The sequence below is a fragment of the Arvicanthis niloticus genome, chromosome X, assembly GCF_011762505.2.
Source record: "Arvicanthis niloticus isolate mArvNil1 chromosome X, mArvNil1.pat.X, whole genome shotgun sequence".
Lineage (NCBI taxonomy): Eukaryota > Metazoa > Chordata > Mammalia > Rodentia > Muridae > Arvicanthis > Arvicanthis niloticus.
The window spans coordinates 127,499,179-127,521,099 of record NC_047679.1 but is presented as its reverse complement, the minus strand read 5'-3'; the positions used below and the strand labels follow the sequence as shown (position 1 = coordinate 127,521,099).

Genomic DNA, 21,921 nt, shown 5'->3' with positions numbered 1-21,921 from the left:
TTTGAGGCCAGCCTGGTCTACAGAGTGAGTTCCAGGACAGCCAGGGCTACACAGAGAAACCCTGTCTCAAAAAACCAAAAAAAAAAAAAAAAAAAAAAAGAAAGAAAACAGGAAATCATTCCCCATAGGTCAAGTATGGGTCATAAACTGTTTTTACATAAAGGTGCAAGTGCTCCTAGATGTTTGAAAGCTAAAAATGAAACAAAAACACGTGACAGAGGTTATATGAGGAATTGTTTGTGATGCTTTATGAGAAAAGTATTTCTAAATTTGGCCAGTCATGGTGGCTCACACTTGTAATCTGAGATTTTCAGAGGGTGGGGCAGGAGGATTGTCATGAGTTCCAGGACTGGTTGGGCTATAGTTTGAGATCTTGTTTCAGAAAAGTAAATTGCTAGGGATTGAGGTGTGGCCTGGATGCTGCTTGCATACATGCATGACAACCGGGGTTTTTCTTCCTAGTACTGAATTAAACTAGCATTGTGGCGTATATCTGCAATTCCAGCACATGGAAGATAGAGGCAAGGAGATCAGAAGTTCATTCTTACTTTTATAGTAAATTCAAGGTCAGCCTGGAATATGTGAGATCTTGCCTCATTTTTGTTTTTTTTCTAAATTTACTCTTTGGGTCTTAATGGAAAAATTTGCTAGCTCACAGTCTAAAGCAAGGCTTAAAAATACTTTAATCTTTAAAAAGATTATAATATAATAACCTTGTTTCTCCCTTCCTGTTCCTCCCCCAAATCTTCACATGAAACCTGTCTTGGTCATTTTAATTTCATAATGTACATATCTCTGCCCTAAATGGGATGTCTCCATCAAGCCCCCTCCCTTTAGAGCTCAGGGAATCCCCAGGATGAGGAGGCTGAAAGAGTAAGAGCCAGAGGTGATGGAGGACACCAAGAAAAGAAGACCCTCTAATTCAACATGAGCAAAACTCAAATGAATTCATAGAAACTAAGGCAGCATGCACAGGGGTCTGCACAGGTCTGTACCTGGTCTTCTGTGTATATATTATGACTTTCAGTCTAGTGTGTTTATGGGAATCCTGAGTGTGAGAATGAGTCACTGTCTGATTTTTGTGCCTTCTCTTGGGCTCTTTTTCTTCAGCCATTTTGTCTTATCCAACTTCAATGTTATATATTTATTTTATTATATTTTATTTTGTTATACCTTTATTATCTCTTAGAAACCTGTTATTTTATCATAAGAGACAGAAAGAACATGGACACAGAGTGGGAGGGGAGGAATTAGAAGGAGGGGAAGCTGTACTCAGGATATATTATGTGAGAAAAGATTATATTTCAATAAAGGGAAAAATAAATTCATGGTGTACACACACACACACACACACACACACTCACACTCCAGAATATAAAAATACAACCAAAACAGGGATTTTTTAGAGTTTTTCCACTCATTATATCTCTTGGTCTGAGAAAAGTTTATATGACCTTATCTATATAGATACATACAATAAATAGGGGCTGGAGAGACTGCTCAGTGGTTAAAAGTACTTGTATCTCTTTCAGAGGATCAGAGTTCATCATCTTCCGGTACCCATGCTGGATCATTAAGATCATCTGTAACTCCAGGTCTAAGACATCTGATGTTCTCTTTTGTCCATCCTGATGTTGAGGTGTGTTTATTGTATACAGTACTATAAAGACTCCTGTTTTCATATCCAATCTGTTAGTTTATGTTTTTTATGGGTAATTAGATCACTGATGTTGAAATACATCAGTGAGTAACAGTGTTTGTTGATTCCCATTATTTTGTTGTGATGAGGGTTTCTTTTTCCTTCCTTCAATTTGCTGGTCTAGGGTTATTTATTCCTCATGTTTTCTTGGGTGTGGTTAACCTTTTTAGGTTAGAATTTTTCTTCTAGTGCCTTTTGTAGAGCTGGATTTGTAAATAAATACTGATTAACTTTGGTTTTATTTTGGAATATAATTTGTTCTACCTATGATGACTGAAAGTTCTGCTGGATTTAGTAGTCTGGGCTGGCATTTGTGGTTTCTTAGTCTATCAACCTCCTGTACAGGCCCTTCTGGCTTTGACAGTCTCCATTGAGAAGTCAGATATAATTGAAATATGTCTGCCTTATATGAAACTTGTATTTTTGTTTCTTTTTTGCTTTTGCCTTGTAGATTTTTACTGTTCTTCCTTTGTTTTGTTCATCTAGTTTTATATTATTATGCTTTATGGGAAATTTCATTTTCTGTCCAGTCTATGTGTTGTTCTGGATGCTTCTTTTACCCCCTCCCCCCCATAGGCATAATTTTCTTTAGGTTAGGGATTCTTTTCCTCTGGGTCTTTGACCTCGGCTTCTTCTCCTTCCTCTATCCATATTATAACTAAATTTGGTCTTTTCATACTGGCCCAAATTTTCTGCATGTTTTGTGCCAGGATATTTTTTCAGATTTTATATCTATATCTATATCTATATCTATATCTATATCTATATCTATATCTATATCTATATCTATATCTATATCTATCTATCTATCTATCTATCTATCTATCTATCTATCTATCTATCTATCTATCTATCTATCTGGTTAAGGTATCCATTTCTTCTATCTGGTATTCAACACCTAAGAGTCTTTCTTCCATCTCTTGTATTCTGTTCATGAGGCTTGCATCTGAGGTTCCTGCTCAGATTCCTAAATTTGTCCATTCCAGGTTTCCCTCAGTTTGGGTTTTCTCAATTGACTCTATTTCTACTTTTAGTTTATGAACCACTTAATTTTTTTTTTTTACTGTTTGTGTTTTATAGGTATCTTTAATAGATTTACTCATTTCCTCTTTAAAATTCTTGAGCATATTCATAAAGGCTATTTTTAAGTTTTGTGCTTCAGCTATACTGTATTTCTCAGGGCTTACCATAGTAAGGTTGCTGGACTCCACTGGAAACATATTATCCTTGCTGTTAGGTGATTTTTGTTGTGTTGTTGTTGTTGTCATCAAGGTTCTTGGATTTAGGATGATTGTAATCTGGTCTTGTTTTTGTTGGGTGGGTTTTCCAATTCTTAATGTCGAGGAGCATGTGTAGGCTGTGGGTTGCTTAATAGGGAATGCTTCTGAATCTTTGCCAGGTATGGTATTGAGAACTGACACACAGGAATGGAGGTGGGCTAGAAGGGCAAGGCGGTGTAGCAGAGTGGCTGAGGGTGTCCACAGGAGGGTAGAAAGTTGGGTCTATCATGAGCTTCTGTTGAGTCTACAATGAATGGCAGAAGAGAGGGAAGATAGGCCCCAGCAGATGGGAAGGGAAGGAAAGGGAAGATAGCCTACTTGGCTCTCTGTCAAGGTTGTCCAGCAGGTTTCCAGGGAAGAGTGACTCAGGTGTTGGTCCATTCATGTTGGTCCATGAATGGGTCCTTATCCCATTCAAAGGAATGGGATAAGGAAGGAAGACTGTAGGGGATGATCTACTTGGTTCCATGGGAATGGGGGCAAAGAGAAAGGAGAGGCTATAGAAGGTGGTTTTCTGCCAATCTAGGGATAAGACAATTTTTAAAAATTTAAATAGTCTAACATTAAATTCAAAGGTGTACCACTTTCATAGCGCTGAGGAATGATAGGAAGTATTATATTTGTCTTCTGCAGTAAAACCTTTATGTTTGTATAAGAACAGACATCTTTGTATGTGTAATAAAAACACTGACTTCCAGTGGGGAGGGGGGAAACAAATTCAAAATCAAATGTGTAATGAATCTAAGTTGTTTCTGGTAATACCTGCTTGTGCTACAACTTCTCTGAAGCCTTGGTTCAGAAAATACATTTGTTTTCTGCATTCAGAAAACATATTGTTGTTTGATTTTTTTTCACTATCACACTATTCAGTTGTATGACTTGTACAAGGAACACAGTACAAGGAATCATGGAACACAGTTTGAGATACTATGATTCTGGGGAGATACCTCAGTGAGCAACAGTGTTTTGCTATGTAAGCATGTTCAGATACTAGCACCTACGTAAAAATTCACACATGATTGTATGTACATCTGTAATTCCAACACTAGTGAGTGGGGGAAAGTTCAGCTGCAAAGGATAAGGCAAAGATAAAACAGGACATCCAAATGTTCCCCTGTCTTCTGTTATATGTACACATGTGACTACACCTCTGCATACATGTGCATATATACCACAAATAGAAAAACACAGGCATATACATAAGAGATACATAGAGAAGTAAAAAGGAACAGTGGCTTAAAATATGGTCAATTTATGTAACCTTTCCATGTTTCTAAGGAGCATAGTTTTTCATTTTGGATCAAACATATGATCACCACATGAAGCAGCTATGTATGCCTTTACTGTCTTTATACTGTCAGTTGCTGAGAGATAGATATTAAAGTTTTCTAGTATGACTTTGTATTGTCTATTTCTTATTGTGGCTTGCTTAGCTCTTCTTGATTTGATCTTCATATCTATTGAGGCATGTATACAAATTTAGAATTATTTTTGTCTTCCTCATTAATGACATTGTTTGTCATCTGTAGTGTCTGTTTTTATTGCCAGTAATAATTTTATCTTGATGTCATCTGTCTGATATTGATTTAGCTCCATAAACTTTCTTTGGAATAATTTTGAATTGTTATAACTTTTCTTATAGTGTTTATTTAAACTTTTTTTCATATAAGTATATTTCTTGAATGCTACATATAGTCTTCCTTAAGCCAATTATCTTTAATCAGAGCATTTAATCAGCATATATTATAATTATTTCTATATTTAATTGTAATTATTCATTTTTACAGAATATTTTCTACTTTTTTGAACACCTTTACATGAGTTTAGTAGGCAAAGGACTACTGTGACCATTGTTGTTCAATGTCTATGTCTTGGAAGACTTGGTATATTATAGAATCTGGAAGGAAAGCCATGTGGCTTGAGAGGCTTAATGGGGAAGCTTTTGACAAATCAGACTTTTAAACATTACATTGGCTATAACATGTAGGGTAAGGAATGAAGAATGATGTATGGAATGTGGGAAAAATTTTTATCTGATTTTAGAAGAATCTAAGGCCCTAAAAAAAATTTGGAAATGAATTTGCAAATTCATTTGCAAAGTGCAAAAATAAGACAAGCTAGACATGGAACATTTCTGTAATTTCACAGTCTGGAAACTAAAGCTAGAAGATCACAAGTTCAAGGCTAGCTGCCTCAAAATATAAAGATACAAAACAGAAATGCTGCCCACATCACAGTATGCATGAATGGCCTTAACATAGCTAACTTCTAAGCTAACATAAGATCATTTTCCAGATTTAGACTTCAAATGTCTGGTTGAAATATTTCTGGTTGTTATTGAGGCTGAATATATTTTTATATTTATTATATGTTTGTAATATTTCTTTGTTCATTTTGCTTTTTGTTTCATCTTCTAATTACTCATTCATACTGGCCTTTTGTTTGCCAGCAATATTAATCATTTAATGTTTTTTTTCTTTTTTGAAATAGTTTTGTTTCTCATTTGATGTGTCCTGATTTTGGTTTCCCCTTCTTCTACTTCTTCCAGTTCCTCTCCCTCTTCCCTCATATGCAGATCAACCCTTTTTCTGTCTCTCATTAGAACATAATCATGTTTCTAAGAGATAATAATCAAATAAAATAAAAGATAAAGATAACTAAAAACCAAACACATTGTAATTAGACAAAACAAACAAATAGAAGGAAAAGAGCCTGAGCGAGGGCACAAGAAACACAAACCTACTTGTTCACACACTTCGGAATCACATAAAAAACACTAAATGGAAGTCATAATATTATATGCAAAACCTGTAGAGAGATGAAAATAAATATAAATTAAATAAAAAGTAAAACATGATAAGATATTATCCAAAGCATGTAAGCAAGCAAACAAACAAACAAAAGCCCTGGCATGCCATTGTGAAAAGAAAAGAACCTCCAAAGATGCTTTTGAATTAGTTTTCTGTTGGCCATACAACATGGGGCATACACCCCACGCTTAAGAATAATTTGTTTGACCAGTGATACTCCCTTGGAGAAAAGTAAATTTTCATTTGCAAGTTATCAATTGGCGATTGCCTCTGGGTTAGGAATAGGGGCATGTGTCCATTTTCAGCTTTAAGACTATCTGGTGCAGGCCATGTTCATGTTGCCTCACTCTCTGTGCATTGATATGAGTAGACCAAGATGATTTAGTGGGTCTTGTTTTCTTGTTGTCCTCCATCCCTTCTGGATCTTAAAATCTTTCTGCTTCTTCTTCCACAGGGTTCTCTAAGGCCCTGGGGATGGATTTTATGGAGACATCCTGCTTAAGGCTAGTGTTCCAATGTGCCTTATTCTCTGTATATTGTCTAGCTGTAGGTTTCTGTATTTATTTGTTCCTATCGGCTGCAGGAGAAAGATTCTTTGATGATGGTTCAGCAAAGGGCTGATCTATGAATATAACAGAATGTTATTAGAAGTCATATTATTGCTACATTCTTATTGTTGTTTTTAGAACAGTATGTAGTTTTTACCCTAGGTCTCTAGGCTATGTACTCTCAGGCTCTTGCTCATCCAGGCAGTTTTGAGCATGGGTTCCATCTCATGGAGTGGGCTTTAACTCAAATCTGATATTGGTTGGCTACTCCCACAAGCTTTGTAGCACCATTGTTCTAGGATATCTTACAGGCAGGACACCATTGTAGATCAGAAGGTTTGTGGCTAGGTTGGTGTTTAAGTTTCTCCTTTGTTACCATGCAGAGTACCTTTCTGCACCAAAGAAAATAGCATGTAGGTGTGAGGGCTCTATGTGGCACTCAAGTTTTCTATGTTCAATCAGTTGTAAAGGTGTTGTCAGTTTGTGCAGAGCAAACTTTTGACTTGGCAATAGCCTAAATTATTTGGGTATTCCCATGGGATCCCTTTGGTCAATAATTCACTCAGATGTAACCCAATCTTGGTACTGGAATGTTAATTTGGTGACACGTGTTGGCCCATTATTTGACAATTTCATGTCTTTATGTATTTTTTCTGTTGAGAGATGTCTAGGATGTTTTAGTTTTAGGCTATTGTGAGTAGAGCAGCAATAAACATAATTGAGCAAGTATCTCTGTGGTTGGATGAAGCATCCTTTGAGTATATACCCAAGAGTGGTATAGGTGGATATTAGAGTAGATGGATTTCCATCTTCTTGAGGAAACACCACACTGATTTCTATAGTGGCTGTACAAGTTTGCACTCGAAGGAGTGTTCCCTTTGCTCCACATCCTTGCTAGCATGAGCTGTTATTTGTCTTAATAATCTTAGCCATTCCAATGGGTATAAGATGAAATCTCAAAGTAGTTTTGATTTGCATTTCCTTGGTGACTGAGGATGTTGAATAAGTCTTGGTTTCTCAGTTATTTGAGTTTTCTCTTTTGTTTAAATTTGAACTCCATCTTAAAATTCAGTTATTTGTTTTCTTAGTATCTAGTTTTTGAGTTCTTTATATATTTTGGATATTCTTTTATATGATATGCATACTGTTATAAATAAATACATTTTAAACTTATTTTCAATTTCTTTTTGTCATACACAGTTTTATTTTGTACCTCTATTTTTTACTGTAATTATTGACAAAAGTTTATTGGTTAAATCTACAAAATAAAAGTTTTACTATGATAGTATTATATATGCATCTTATGGATTGAGTTGAGTATTTTTACAGTGGCATGGAAATATAACCAATTTTGAGTAGTTGATCTTATGCTCATGGTAGCAATTAATCCAATTAGCAATAGCATTTATTCATCTATATGTTCATTTATTGTTAAAATTATTATCTGTATATTTCATATTACTTTGTTTCTCTGTCTTAGTATATTGTCTATGGCTTCCAGTTAGATGAGTGGAAATAATTGTCTTTTGTAATTTCTTATGTCATGTAAAAATTCCATTATTTAATCATAAAATATGGATTTTGTTATAATTTCCTTTCTCATTACTTTATAGGAGTTTCTACTTTTGTTGGAAATACATTTAAATTCTTGAATGGCTATAGACTCTTTTCAGATTTTTATGCATTGATTGAATTTTTCATATGAATGTTCATTTTTATTCATGTGTACATAAAACATACATTGGTCATGTATGCATGCAGAGATCAAAGATTGATGTCAATAGTACTTCTTAATTGTTCTACAATTAATCTATGAATGAATGAATGAATTAATTAATTTTGAGACAGTTCTCACTGAACCTGGAACTTAAATATGTATAGGCTGTCTAGCTAGTGAGCCCCAGAAATTTGCCTGGCTCTACCTCCCCAGTGCTGAGATTACAGTTGCCTGCTACCATACATGGCTTCTTCATGGTGCTGAGGATCCAAAGTTAGAACCTTATGCTTGCATGACAAGCACTTCGCTGATAGAATATGGGTCCAGCCTCTCATATTCTTCTTAATTTTGTTAATATAATGAGTTGCATTGATTTATTTTAAATGTTAATCCAGCCTTTTATTCTTAATCTAACCTATGCTATTCCTAGTATTTTGTGATACAGGATGGGAAATATATATATATATATATATATATATATATATATATATATATATATAGTATGCTTGTGTGTATATTACAATTTTTGTGTTCATTCATGTAAATAAAATTTGTCTTCAATATTTCTTTTTTTCATTCATTAATTAATAATTTACTTTACATCCTGATTCCAGCCCCCTTCATACTCTTTCCTGTCACCTCCCCTTCCCCATCCTCCTTTCTCTGAAGAGAAAGGGAAGCCTCTCATGGATATCAACCAGCCTTAACATACCAAGTTGCAGGAGAACTAGGTGCTTCTTTTTCTATTGAGGCTAGACAAGGCATCTCAGTTAGGTGAAAGGGATCCAAAGGCAGGCAACAGAGTCATAGAGAGCCTCTGCTCCAATGGTTCCACATGAAGACTAAGCTCTAATATGTTACATATGTGTAACATATATTCCATGCAGGCTCTCTGTGAACCACTATGGTCCCAGGTTAGTTGATTCTATAACTTTTCTTGTGGTGTTCTTGACCTCATTGCTTTCTTCAATCCTTCCTTCCTCTCTTCCACAAGATTCCCCAAGCTCTGCCTAGTGTTTGCCTGTGGATCTCTGCATCAGTTTTATCAGCTGCTGGGTGAAGCCTCTCAAAGGACAGTTATGCTAGGCTCCTGTCTGCAAGTATAACAGAATATCATAGTGTCAAGGTGGGCTCTCTTTCATGGTATGCATCTCAAGTTGAGTCAGTCATTTGTTGTCCGTTCCCTAAATTTCTGCTCCATCTTTATCCCAGCACATCTGTAGGCAGGACAAATCATGGATAGAAGATTTTGTGGCTGGGTTGGTGTCCCCATCCCTCCATTGGAAGTTTTGCCTGGTTGTAGGAGGAGGCCATTTCAAGTTTCATATACAATACTGCTAGTAGTCTTAGGTCACCCTCATAGACTCTTGGGAGTTTTCATTGACCTAGGTCTCTACCTCATCCCAGAGATGTCTGCTCATCAAATTTAGTTTGCTTTTCCAGTTGTTTTTCTTCCATCTTCTCCAGACTTGAATCCACCTGTTTCCTCCCTACCTGCTCTCCCACCTTATTCCCTTCTTCCATCTACCCCACTATGTCTATTTTATTGGGTATGTGGATTGTACCATGAATATTCTGTATTTTATGGCTAATATTCACTTATAAGTAAGTTCGTTCCATTTGTTTTCCTGGTTCTGGTTTACCTCACTCAACATGTTTTTTTTTTTTTTTTCTATTTCCATCTATTTGCCTGTACATTTCACGATGTCATTGTTTTTAACAGCTGAGTAATACTCCATTATATAAATTTACCACATTCTTTTTATCCATTTTTTGGTTGAGGGACATCTAAGTTACTTTGAACATAGTCGAGCAAGTGTCCTTGTAGTATAGTGGAGCATCTTTGGGGTATTTGCCTAGGAGTGTTATAGTTGGGCCTTGAGATAGAAACTATTTCTGAGAAACAACCAAATTCATTCCAAAGTAGTTGTATAAGTTTGCATTGCTACCAGCAATGGAGGAGTGTTCCTTTCTCAACATCTTTGCCAACACATGTTGTTGCTTGCATTTATGATCTTAGCCATTATGATGTGTGTAAAATGGAATCTTAGAGTCATTTTGATTTGCATTTCCCTGATGGCTAAGGATGTTGAACATTTTTTTAAGTGCTTCTTGGGCTAGTAGAGATTCCTCTGTCAAGAATTCTCTATTTAGATCTGTAGCTCATTTTAAAAATTGGGTTATTTGTGTTTTGGTGTATAATTTCTTGGATTCTTTATAAGGTTTGGACACAAGCCCTTTGTGAAATATAGGGTTGAAGATCTTTTCCCATTTGTAGGTTGACATTTTGTCCTATTGATGGTGTATTTGCCTTAAAGAAAATTTTAATTTCATGAGGTCCCATTTATTAACTGTTGATCTTTGTTGCTGAGCTGTTGGTATTCTGCTCAGGAAGTTGTCCTCTGTGCCAATACATTCAAGGTTATTCCCCACTTTCTCTTATATCAGATTTAATGAATCCAGTTTCATGTTGAGGTCTTTGATTCACTTGGACTTGAATTTCATTCAGGGTGATAGATATGGATCTATTTGCAGTCTTCAAAATACAGACATCCAGTTAGACCAGCACCATTTGTTGAAGATGCTCTTTTTTTCTATTGTATGTCTTTGTCAAAAATCAAGTATATGTGGGTATGTGGGTTTACTTCTGGGTGTTTGATTAAATTTCATTGATCAACCTGTCTGTTTTTATGTCAATACCATGTTGTTTTTATCACTATTGTTCTGCAGTGCAGCTTGAATCAGTGGTGGTGATATCTCTAGAAGTCCTTATATTGTACAGGATTGTTTTAGCTATCATGGGATTGTGTGTTTTTCCATATGAAGTTGAATATTGTTTTTCAAGGTCTGTAAAGAATTGTGTTGGAATTTTGATGGGGATTGCATAGAATCTGTAGATTGCTTTTGGTAAGAAGGCCATTTTCACTATGTTCATCCTACCAATCCATGAGCTTGGGAGATCTTTCCATCTCCTGATATCTTCAATTTTTCTTCAGAGACTTGAAGTTCTTGTCATACAGATCTTTCACTTGTATGGTTAGAGTTACACTAAGATATTTTATATTATTTGTGACTATTTTAAAGGGTGTTGTTTCCCTAATTTCTTTCTTAGCCAGTTCTTTTTTCCTAAAGAAGGGCTACTATTTTTTTTTTTGAGTTAATTTTGTATCCGGCCACTTTGCTGAAGGCGTTTACCAACTTTAGGACTTGTCTAGTTGAATTTTTGGGGTTACTTATGTGTACTATCATATCATCTGCAAATATGATAGTATTGTTCTCTTAGTTTCTAATTGATTTCTGTCCTGAGTTTGATTATTTCCTACCATCTACTCCTCCTGGGTGTGTTTGCTTCTTTTTGTTCTAGAGCTTTCATGTTGATGTTAAGCTGCTAGTATGATATCTCTCCAATTTCTTTATGAAGGTACTCAGTGCCATTAACTTTCCTCTTATTACTGCTTTCATCATGTCCCATAAGTTTGCATATGTTTTTGCATCAATTTTCATTGAATTCTAGAAAGTTTATATTTTTTTTATTTCTTCCCTGACCAAGTGGTCATGGAGTTTTTATAAGTTTGTAAGCTTTCTGTTGTTTCTGTTGTTATTGATACCCAGCATTAATACATGGTGGTCTGATTGTAGAGGGTTGTTTCAGTTCTTGTATCTGTTGAGATTTGCTTTGTTACTGATTATATGGCCAATTTTGGAGAAGGTTTTATGAGGTGGTGAGAAGAAGGTATTTTCTTTTGTGTATGGGTGAAATGTTCTATTGATATCCATTAGGTCCATTGGAATCATAACCTCTGTTTTATTATTTCTCTGTTTAGTTTCTGCTTGGATGACCTATCCATTAATGAGTATGGGATATTGAAGACTCCCACTATCAATGTGTGTGGGTCAATGTGTGATTTAAGCTTTAGCAATGATTTTTTTTTTTTTTTAAAAAACAAATGTATGTGTTCTTGTTTTGGGGATATAGATATTCAGAATTGAGATATCATCTTTGTGAATTTTTCTTTTGATGAGTATGACGTGTCCTCCTCTTTTGGATTAATTTTGGTTAATTAATATATAATAAAAATAAATCTATTTTTATTAACTTTTAGAATGGCCACTCCAGCTTGCTTCTTGTTCTAGCCCTTTAATGTGAGGTAGTTTCTATCTTTTGTGCTGAGGTGTGTTTCTTGTATGTGGTAGAATGATGGATTCTGTTTATGCATCCACTCTGTTAGCCTGTATTTTTATTGAGGAATTGATACCACTGGTGTTGAGAGATATTAATGACCAATGATTGTTAATTCCTGTTATTTTCATGTTGGTTGTGGTAGTGTGTGTGTGTGTGTGTTGTTTTTACTGGTGTGAAATTATTTATTTCTTGTGTTATAGCCTCATTGAGTTGGAGTTTTACTTCCTGTATTCTGTGTAGGGCTGAATTTGTAGATAGATATTTTTTAAATTGGGATTTGTCATGGGATATCTTGTTTTCTCCATGTATGGTGATTGAAAGTTTTTTCTGGGCATAGTAGTCTGAACTAACATCTGTGGCCTCTTTAAAACCTGCCAAGACATCTGCTCAGGCCCTTCTGGCTTTTAGAGTCTCTGTTGAGAAATCAGGCATAATAGGTCTGCCTTTATATGTTACTTGGGCCCTTTTCCCTTGAAGCTTTTAATATTCTTTCTATTTTCTCTACATTTAGTGTTTTGATTCTTACATGGCAAGGGGACTTTGTTTTCTGGTCCAATCTATTTTGTGTTCTATAAGCTTCTTGTATATTTATAGGCATCTTCTTCTTAGGTTAGGGAAATTTTCTTTTTTATTTTGTTGAAAATCTTTTCTGGTCATTTGAGGTGGGGATCTTCTTCTGCTATTCCTATCTTTTCATAATATTCCAAATTCTCTGGATGTTTTATGTCAGAAACTTTTTAGATTTAATGTTTTCTTTGATCTACGTGTCAATATCTCTATTGTATCTTCTACGCCTGAGATTCTCTCCTCCATCTCTTGTATTCTGTTAGTGATGCTTGCATCTGTTGTTCCTGTTCTCTTCCATAGGTTGCCAACTCCAGGATTCCCTCAGTTTGTATTTTCTTTATTCCTTCTATTTCCATTTTCAGGTCTTGAACAGTTTTATTCATTTCCTTCACCAGTTTAGTTGAATTTTCCTGTATTTCTTTAAGGGGTTTATTTTTTCCTCTTTAAAGGCCTCTATTATATTTATAAGGTTGGATTTAAAGTCATTTTCTTGTGCTTCAGCTGTGTTAAGATATCTAGGGCTTGCTGTAGTAGGATAGCTTGACTCTCCTGGTAGCATCATATTTCCCTGGTTCTTGTTGTTTGTGTTCTTATGTGGGCCTTAAGTCATCTGATTGTCCCTAGTGTTGGCAGATTTCAGGGCACAATTGTGGGCTGGAAAATGGAGTTCAGGGTACAGGGTGCAGCTTATAGCTGTTGGGCATGCTTTAGGGAGACTTGGTACGTAGGGGATTGAGGGGAGTGGTTTGATTTGATTTTTCTCTAGTGCTGGCGGTCCTGGGGAAATGCAGGCAGTGTTGTGAGCTGGAAAATAGAATGTAGGGTGCTGTTTGCCACTGTAGGGTATTTCTCAGGGAGACCTGGCAGGCAAGGGTTCTGGGGTGGGGTCATACCTGGTTGTCCAGGTGCTGGCAGGCCTTCAAAAATGCAAGCAGAGCTGTGAGCCAGAAATTCGAGTTCAAGGGATAGGGCACAGCTTATAGCTGCTGAGTGTGCCCCCAAGGGAGAACCACCAGGCAGGGGATTCTGGGTACAGCAGGGGTCTTACCTGGTTGTCTCTGGTGCCAGCAGGTCTCCAGGAATGCAAGGACATCAATATTTTTCTTTTATGTCAAATTTTCCTTAGGTTTTAAAAAATAATGCTAGCTTTAAAAAAGAATGAAAACAATTAGTTGTATATTCTAGAAGACATTATGCAATAGTGAGGCTATTTATTCTTTGCATGTGTAGAGGAACTCACTGTTAATGCCATCTGGACTTCAAGTTTTCTTTGGGGAGTATATTTAGTTACATAGCCAATTTTTTTTATAGAGTTGAAGGAATATTCAGATTATATATTTTCTTTTGTCAGTGTTGTTTTCTGAAATGTTCACTCTAAAATTTCACATTAATTGGCACAAAGATCAATCAAAGATCAAATCAATCGGATCTACAAGTGTGCCGTCCTTGCTTTTTTGTTTGTTTTAATAGGTATTTGTCAGTGTTTAATTTTTGTTTCTGTTTTGGTTTTTTCAAGACAGGATTTCTTTGTGTAGTCCTGGCTGTCCTGGAACTCACTCTGTAGACCAGGCTGGCCTCAAACTCAGAAATCCGCCTGCCTCTGCCTCCCAAGTGCTGGGATTAAAGGTGTGCGCCACCACTGCCAGGCTTATCAGTCTTTAAGATGACTTTTCATTATTTGTTCTTTTTTATTTTATTATAAGATTTTTATCTCATTAAATTTAATATTAATTGTATTTTCTTTGGTTTTACCTTGATTGTATTTTGTTACTACAGGTACTTAAATAATAGGTTTTTTAATTCTTAATTTTTTATTGCTTATTTCATTTATTTACATTTCAAATCTTATCCCCTTTCCCAGTTTCCCCTCCAGAAATCGCCATCCCCTCCCCTCTCTTTGCCTCTATGAGGGTGCTCCCCCACTGGCCTATCCCCTCCTGCCTCAGTGCCCTAGTATTCCTCTATTCTGGGTCATTGAGCCTCCACTGGACAGAGGGACCACCTCCCAATCTTCTGTTACATATCCAGCTGGAGCCATGGGTTCCCCCCCCCACTCCCGTGTGTGTACTCTTTGGGTGGTGGTTTAGTCCCTGTGAGCTCTGGGGGGTCTGGTTGGTTCATATTGTTAGTCTTCCTATGGGTTACAAACCCCTTCAGCTCCCTCAGTTCTTTCTCTAACTCCTCCATTGGGGACCCTGTGCTCAGTCCAATGGTTAGCTGTGACCATCCACCTCTGTGTTTGTCAGGCTCTGGCAGATCCTCTCAGGAGACAGCTATATCAGGCTCCTGTCAGCAAGCACTTCTTGGCATCAGCAATAGTGTCTGGGTTTGGTGTCTGTATATGAGATGGATCCCCAGGTGGGGTGGTCTCTGGATGGCATTTCTTTCAGTCTCTGCTCCACTCTTTGTCTCTGTATTTCCTTTAGACAGGAGCAATTCTGGGTTAACATTTTTTTAGAAAGGTGGATGGCCCCATCCCTCAACCAGAGACTATGCCTAACCTTTGGATATGGTTTCTACAGATTCTCTCTCCCCTTTGTTGGTATTTCAGTTAATGTCATCCCTGTTGGGTCCTGGAAGCCTCTTGCTTTCCTGGCATCTGGGACTTTCTAGTAGCTACCCCCAGGTCCCCCACCCCCACTGCTACACACCTCCTTTCAAAATCCTGACTTCTCCCCCATCTCCTCCCATATCTGAACTAGCCACACTTTTTTGTCCCCCTCCTCTCTCCCTCCCAGATCCTTCCCGAGATTATTTTCTTCCCCCTTCTGAGTAGGACTGAAGCATCTACACTTTGATGTGGTCTTCTTTCTTCTTAGATTTATATGATCTGTGAGTTCTATCGTGGGTATTCTGAGCTTCTTTTTTTGGCTAATATCCACTTATTATTGAGTACATAGCATGTGTGTTCTTTTGTGACTGGGTTACCTCACTCAGGATGATATTTTCAAGTTTCATCCATTTGCCTGCGAATTTCATGAAGTCATTGTATTTAATAGCTGAGAAGTAATCCATTATATAAATGTACCACACCATGACTATAAACTTCACTCTCATAACGAGTCTATTGTTTCTCAGACATTTTCATTTGGTATATGTCTGTTTTCATGTCATACAAGGTATTTTTGGACTTTGTTTTTATTTATTTTTAATTGCTTAATTTCTTATTCAAACTTATTTTATATTCACATTTTCTTTCTGTTCTTGTTTTTCTGATGTAAAATCTTGCTTTGTAGCTCAAGAAAGCTTCAAAATTGTTTGTAATACAGGCTAGCATTTAAGTTGCAATCCTCCTACAAATACTCAGCCCCACAAATACAGATATGTGCTACCACAGCAGGTTATGATTGTATTTTACAAATAGTTGTATATTGGAGATAGCCTCTTGGTTAGGAATGGGAGTTCATGTCCATTTCCTGTAATCAAAAGTGGAGTCTGTCTGTCTTGAACCTATGCAGGGCCTGTTCATGCTTCTATAGTCTCTGCGAGATTATGTATGTATGTATGTATGTATACATATATATGTGTATATATATACACACATATATACATATATGTATACATACATACATATATATATGTATACATACACATATGTCTTGTTGTGTCTGGAAGACACTGTTTGCTCAGTGACATCCATCCCCTTTGGCTCTTATGATTTTCTGCCTCCTCTTCTGCATATGTCAATAGATTCTCATTATTTTGTTTGACATCAGAATAATATAGTACCTGGATTACATGTGAGGCTTTGTTTTTAGTACAGCATAATTTTATTGGTTTTAAATTATTTTTATAAGTTTTGTTTTATGTTATTTATTTTAATTTTGAAATAATTCGTAGAAAATAAATTAATGGAAAGATATATAAACAATTCATAGATCTTTATGTACTCCACAGAAGTTTTGCTTTAGTATATGCAACTATAAAATAATATTTTATATGTAGCCAGTTTTGGATATCTGTGGGTATACTTCTATGCAGCCTAATCATATGTATACACAAAGACATATATATTTGTGAAGAAATCATATAATCAAGGTATAGAACTGAAACTCTGTCATGTTACCCAATGCCAGTAGCGTCCATCTCATTCAAACCAGTAATATGTTCTCTATCTCTCTTTATAATTTTGCCACTTTAATATTATAAAATTTTAATTATATATTATATAACCTTTTGAAATTGTATTTGAAAAATTTATAGACTATATTTTAGAGCAGTTCTAGGTTTACAGAAAACCGAGCAAATAGTACAAGTTTATTTCTTCTATGTTTTTCCTATTATTGAGTATTAGTGTGGTATATGTATTACTATTGATGCATCAGTTCTTAATGTACTATTGTTAACTACATAGCTTGCAATGTATAATGTCATATTTGCAGAATTAATGAGCATTTTCACTTATTAAAATTCTGCATTCTCTATCACCCTTCTCTTGACATTTTAAACTTTAGTCTCTTCTAGAATGTCATATCATTGGGTAGCTTTTTGACTTAATTTCAGTTTTTTTCAGAGTTTACTTTGTGGCTTCACAATTCATTCATTTTTGGTAACAAATGATATATAATTATATGAATGCATCACAGGCATTCATTTCTATAAGTACACATTGATTGCCTCCAAGTTTCAGTCGTTATGCATAAAGCTGATATCAACATTTATGTATAGACTTTCATATGCATAAAGGTTTTCAATTTACTTGGATAAATTTCAAAAAGTGAAAAAACTTAATTATATTTAGAAGTATGTTTGGTTTTGAAAGTAATTGCCAGTTTTTGAAAGTTATCCTCTGATCTTTCATTCTCGTCAGTAATAAATGAGCACTGCTCTTTCTCCATACTCTTAATAAGCATTTGGTGTTTTCAAAGCCTTGTATTACAATCGTTCTTACAAAGAAAAGAACTAACTCATGGATGTTTGAATTTGTACTTTCTAATAACATATGATGCTAAGAAAATTATCATCTATTCTCTGTGATAAGATATTGATGTCTTATGCATGATCTCCTTGAGTTCCTTGCAAATTGGTACATGTATCAGTAATTGTTTTTCTCTCATTGCTGAACTTTATTCTGAAGGAGAATAATTGAATTTGTTTATCTAATGAATTGTTTTTTTTGTGTTGTCTCAATTTTGGGACAATTAAGAGTAGATCTAGAGGAAGATACCTGGCATTGGTCTCTGGCTTCCACACACAGACATACATATGCTTGAATATGCACAAGAGTAAGCATACATATTTGTGCATACATTACATACATGTACACACAAAGTCTAAATAATATGTTTGCATGTTTCTAAAAATACTATAAACCTTCAGAAATCTACTGGTTATCATGTATAGTTATAGAAATCTTCAAATATTTTAAATTATATAGTCACATTAATATATATACATTTCTGTTAAGAACTATTACAAAATCATCTTCTTAAAACTCACTGTACAGAGAAATGAAAGAAAGAATAGAGCTAGTGTGAATATCAGAGTGCAGATTGGTGAGTATATGTGAGTGTGTGTTAGTAGGATATAGGAATCTGCCTTTCCCTTTCTTCCCTTTTCATTGTCATTTCTTGTTATATTGCTTAAGATTCCAGTATTATGGTAAGAGTTTTTAGAATAAACACTGTGACACTGACTTTAACAGGAAAACAGTCATTATTTCAACATTAAAAAGGCATTTGGTTCAACTTTTCTTCAAATATTCTTTATAATGTTGGTAATTCAACCATTTGTAGTTTGCATAATTTCAAAAAGTTACTACATCTTTTGATTTACTCATGTGTATGTGTGCATACATATCATGACATACTTGTGGAGGTCAGAGGGCAAGTTTTAGAAGTTATTTCTTTGCTTTCACTATGTGGGGCCTGGAGATCAAACTCAGGTGATCAAGCTTTTCAGCAAGCATATTTAATGGTGGAGCTATCTTGCTGTCTTACAATCTCATGTTTCTAATTTTTTACTGTTTTTGTCTTTCAAACCATGCCTGATTTATTCTCCAATTGGCTAATAGCACAGTGCTTAGAGTGCAGATTCAGTTAGTTAATTCTGACCTGAAACAAATGTTAGCTGTTTTTTTTTTTTTCTGTCCCTGGAAAACATTTCACTTTGAAAAAAAACTTTAGTTCTATTTTTGGCATACTATCAGTTACTTGCTATAATATCAATAACTATGTAGTTGGTTATCTCATTTATAATTTGCTATTATATTTGACTGTCTACATTTTAAATTTTCTTTAATTATGACCATAGAACTGGTAAAGTTGGAGATTTCTGATCCTAAGGATAGCTTTGACCTAGGAAATAAGTGGTCATATTCTTGTTTAATACTCAGCTGATATTCCTTTGACTTATATAATTTTACAATCTGGAAGTTTAGTCATTATAATAACTGATTTGCTCATTGCTATGACCACATTACTGACAAAACTATCTGAAGGGAGGCATTTATTTTGTCACTGGCATGATAGGAACTTATAGTATGACTTGCTCATGTCTCAGCAAGGAATGTCTCAGTCAGAAACAGAAATTCTTTAGCAAGAGCCAGAAGAAAATACCCTTGAAACTCAACCTTAGCAACCCACTTCTGCCATCTGGGTCACAGTCTCACAGATTCTATTTCACATAAAAAAATGTTACCAGCTGAGGACTCAGTGTTAAACCACATGAGCCTGTGTGGGACATTTTCCACCATTGTCTAGTTTGACTCACTCATCCTTCAAACAAGAAAATTGGGAATGAAGTGTTTTAAACACAGAGACAATATATAATCTACTCCATAAATTTATCTTTGCAGCAAAAGAGATACCATCATAAAGGAACAAACTTGTCTTTGCTATGTGGTGATTTTCTACCTGATTATGTAGATGAGGTTAGGGTGGTGTAGAGATCAGCATTTGCTTATGGAATTGATTCAGTCCGCATAGAGGGAAATGTGGAGTGTTGTTTTCCCCTCTATACATTAGTTTCTAGAATAGCAAATTGTGCATTGGTTCACCATTTACTTAGTTGCAAATAGTATTCCTTGGGGTGAACTTTTAGTCTTGAGTTTCTTTATTTGGATATATGAAAGTACCTTAGATAACCTTTGTTTTGTTACCTATGGTTGCTTTCTAATTTCAAGAATCATGCTGGGTTTATATTTGAGATACTTGAACTTTGAAATAAACTGAACTGTAGAGCTGTTGGGAGGGGCATGTGAGTGAGCTGAAGAGGCAGGAAGCAGAGAAGAGGATTAATGGCTTTGGCTGAAACCAAAACACCCTGGGTTTAAGAACTACATGGTTTTTGTTCTTTGGACAGCTATATCAGATTTTTAAATCCCTTAGTGCTGGTTTGTACATGGCCTTATCCAAATCTCTCTATTGTGCAGTCTCTGCTGCTCTCCTAAAATGCTTTCCCAGCAGACTCATTGTGAAATTATATTTCTTGTACATGCTTAGGATTGGTTTCTAGAAACAAGGCTGGTTCTTTGTTATGTGGGAGATATCAAATAGCAACTTGGCCAAGAACTATTTCTTTCCCTCCTAAAAATATAACTGAACTCTCCCCAATCCTATGAATGCCTTTAACTTTAAATGAACTATGGAATACTATGTGACTAAAAATTATTCATTTTGAGCTCAGGTTTTTTTTCTCTAACATTCAGGTACTGGTTTCTGAGAAAGTAAAAATCTCGTTATGTTTTAGATTTGTATCTTTCTGGTTGAAACTTTTTTTTTAATCATTCCTACATATCCTGATTGGGTTAAGGATAAAATATAACAGATTCCAAAGTGTATCATGAATATACAGAAATCATTATTAGAGTAACATAATTTCTAAGTACTAATTGCATACCTATCATATATTATCTACTTTATAATTAATTACATATGTATATAAAATCAACAATTAAATTTACCTTTTATCTTCCTTTTAAATCATCTTAGAAAAAACAGAAAATCACCCTTCTCTCAGAAGTGACAAAAGCAAGTATATTAATTTTTTATCACTGATGTAAAAACCTATCACAACTAGAACACTTTAAAAAATATGCATTTAAAAATCTGTAAAGTTAAAATTCTGTCAGCAGTGTCTTGTTTCTAGAAGCTTTGGTGACAAATTTGCTTCCAAGGCTCAGTAGATTATTGATAGATTTCAGTTTCAGTGATTGCTTAGGTCCCAATTTTTTTGCTGGCCATTGGCCAGAGCATTTTCTTAGCTTTTCAAGGCCACCTCTATTTTCTGTTCATTTATCTCTTCATCTTCAATGCAGCAGTTAGTTCTTGCCACTTTTGACTCTCTTCAGGTTTTTATTCTGCATTACTCTCCTCCTTTAAAGGATCCATGTAAGTATACTGGACCCACTTGGAGAATACAGGTGAATCCCTATATGTTAAACCTAGTAGATTAAAATTTATTACCATCTGCAAAGACCCTTTGGCCATGTAATGTTAACATATATACAGGTGTAATACTAGTGGATACTATGCTAAGAGAACCATTTTTTTGTTCAATTTTAATACCTATGTTTGTATACAGATAATTAAAATAAAAGTAATAAAAATAATGTCAGTCAACACAATGAACTATGATTGTTTTTTAAGGTGTTTGGATCATCTATTCAAATACTTCCCCCCTTTCCCTCCCCCTCCTCTCTCCCTCCCTTAGTCTCCCATGAGTATTTTGTTCCCCTTTCTAAGTAGGACTGAAGCATCCTATACTTTGGTCTTCCTCTTGAGCTTTATATGGTCTTTGTGTTATATCATGGGTATTGTGAGCTTTTGGGCTAATATCCACTTATCAGTGAGTGTATACCATGTGTGTTCTTTTGTGATTGGGTTATCTCACTCAGGATGATAATTTCTAGTTCCATGCATTTGCCTTTGAATTTCATGAAGTCAAGTACTTTTTGTTTTCTTTGTTTTATAATTTTCTTTCTAATTGTATGATTGACTGCTTCTACATAAAGACCGTCTACCCCAGTATTATGGTTGCTTATTACTGTGCTTTCTATATATATAATGCTGCACTTAGTGCTCATGTTTTACCACACTTTTCTGATTCTGAACCTCCTCTATGGTCTTTGAGGTGTGCTTGTTCGTTTGTATTCTGCTATTTTAAACAAGTCTATCA

General features: G+C 35.3%; 1 protein-coding gene across 3 annotated transcripts in view; it reads left to right on the top strand.

Moving 5' to 3' along the window:
* Positions 1-21,921, top strand: part of Gabra3 (gamma-aminobutyric acid type A receptor subunit alpha3) — a 213,674-nt gene that overhangs the window by 33,633 nt on the left and 158,120 nt on the right. Inside the window, exon 2 of one of the 3 annotated variants that reach the window (XM_076918610.1) lies at positions 1,533-1,639. The exons of the other annotated variants lie outside the window; for them this stretch is intronic. The gene's annotated coding sequence lies outside the window, so the exon portion shown is untranslated. The remainder of the gene's footprint in view (positions 1-1,532; positions 1,640-21,921) is intronic. 3 annotated transcript variants of the gene reach the window in all.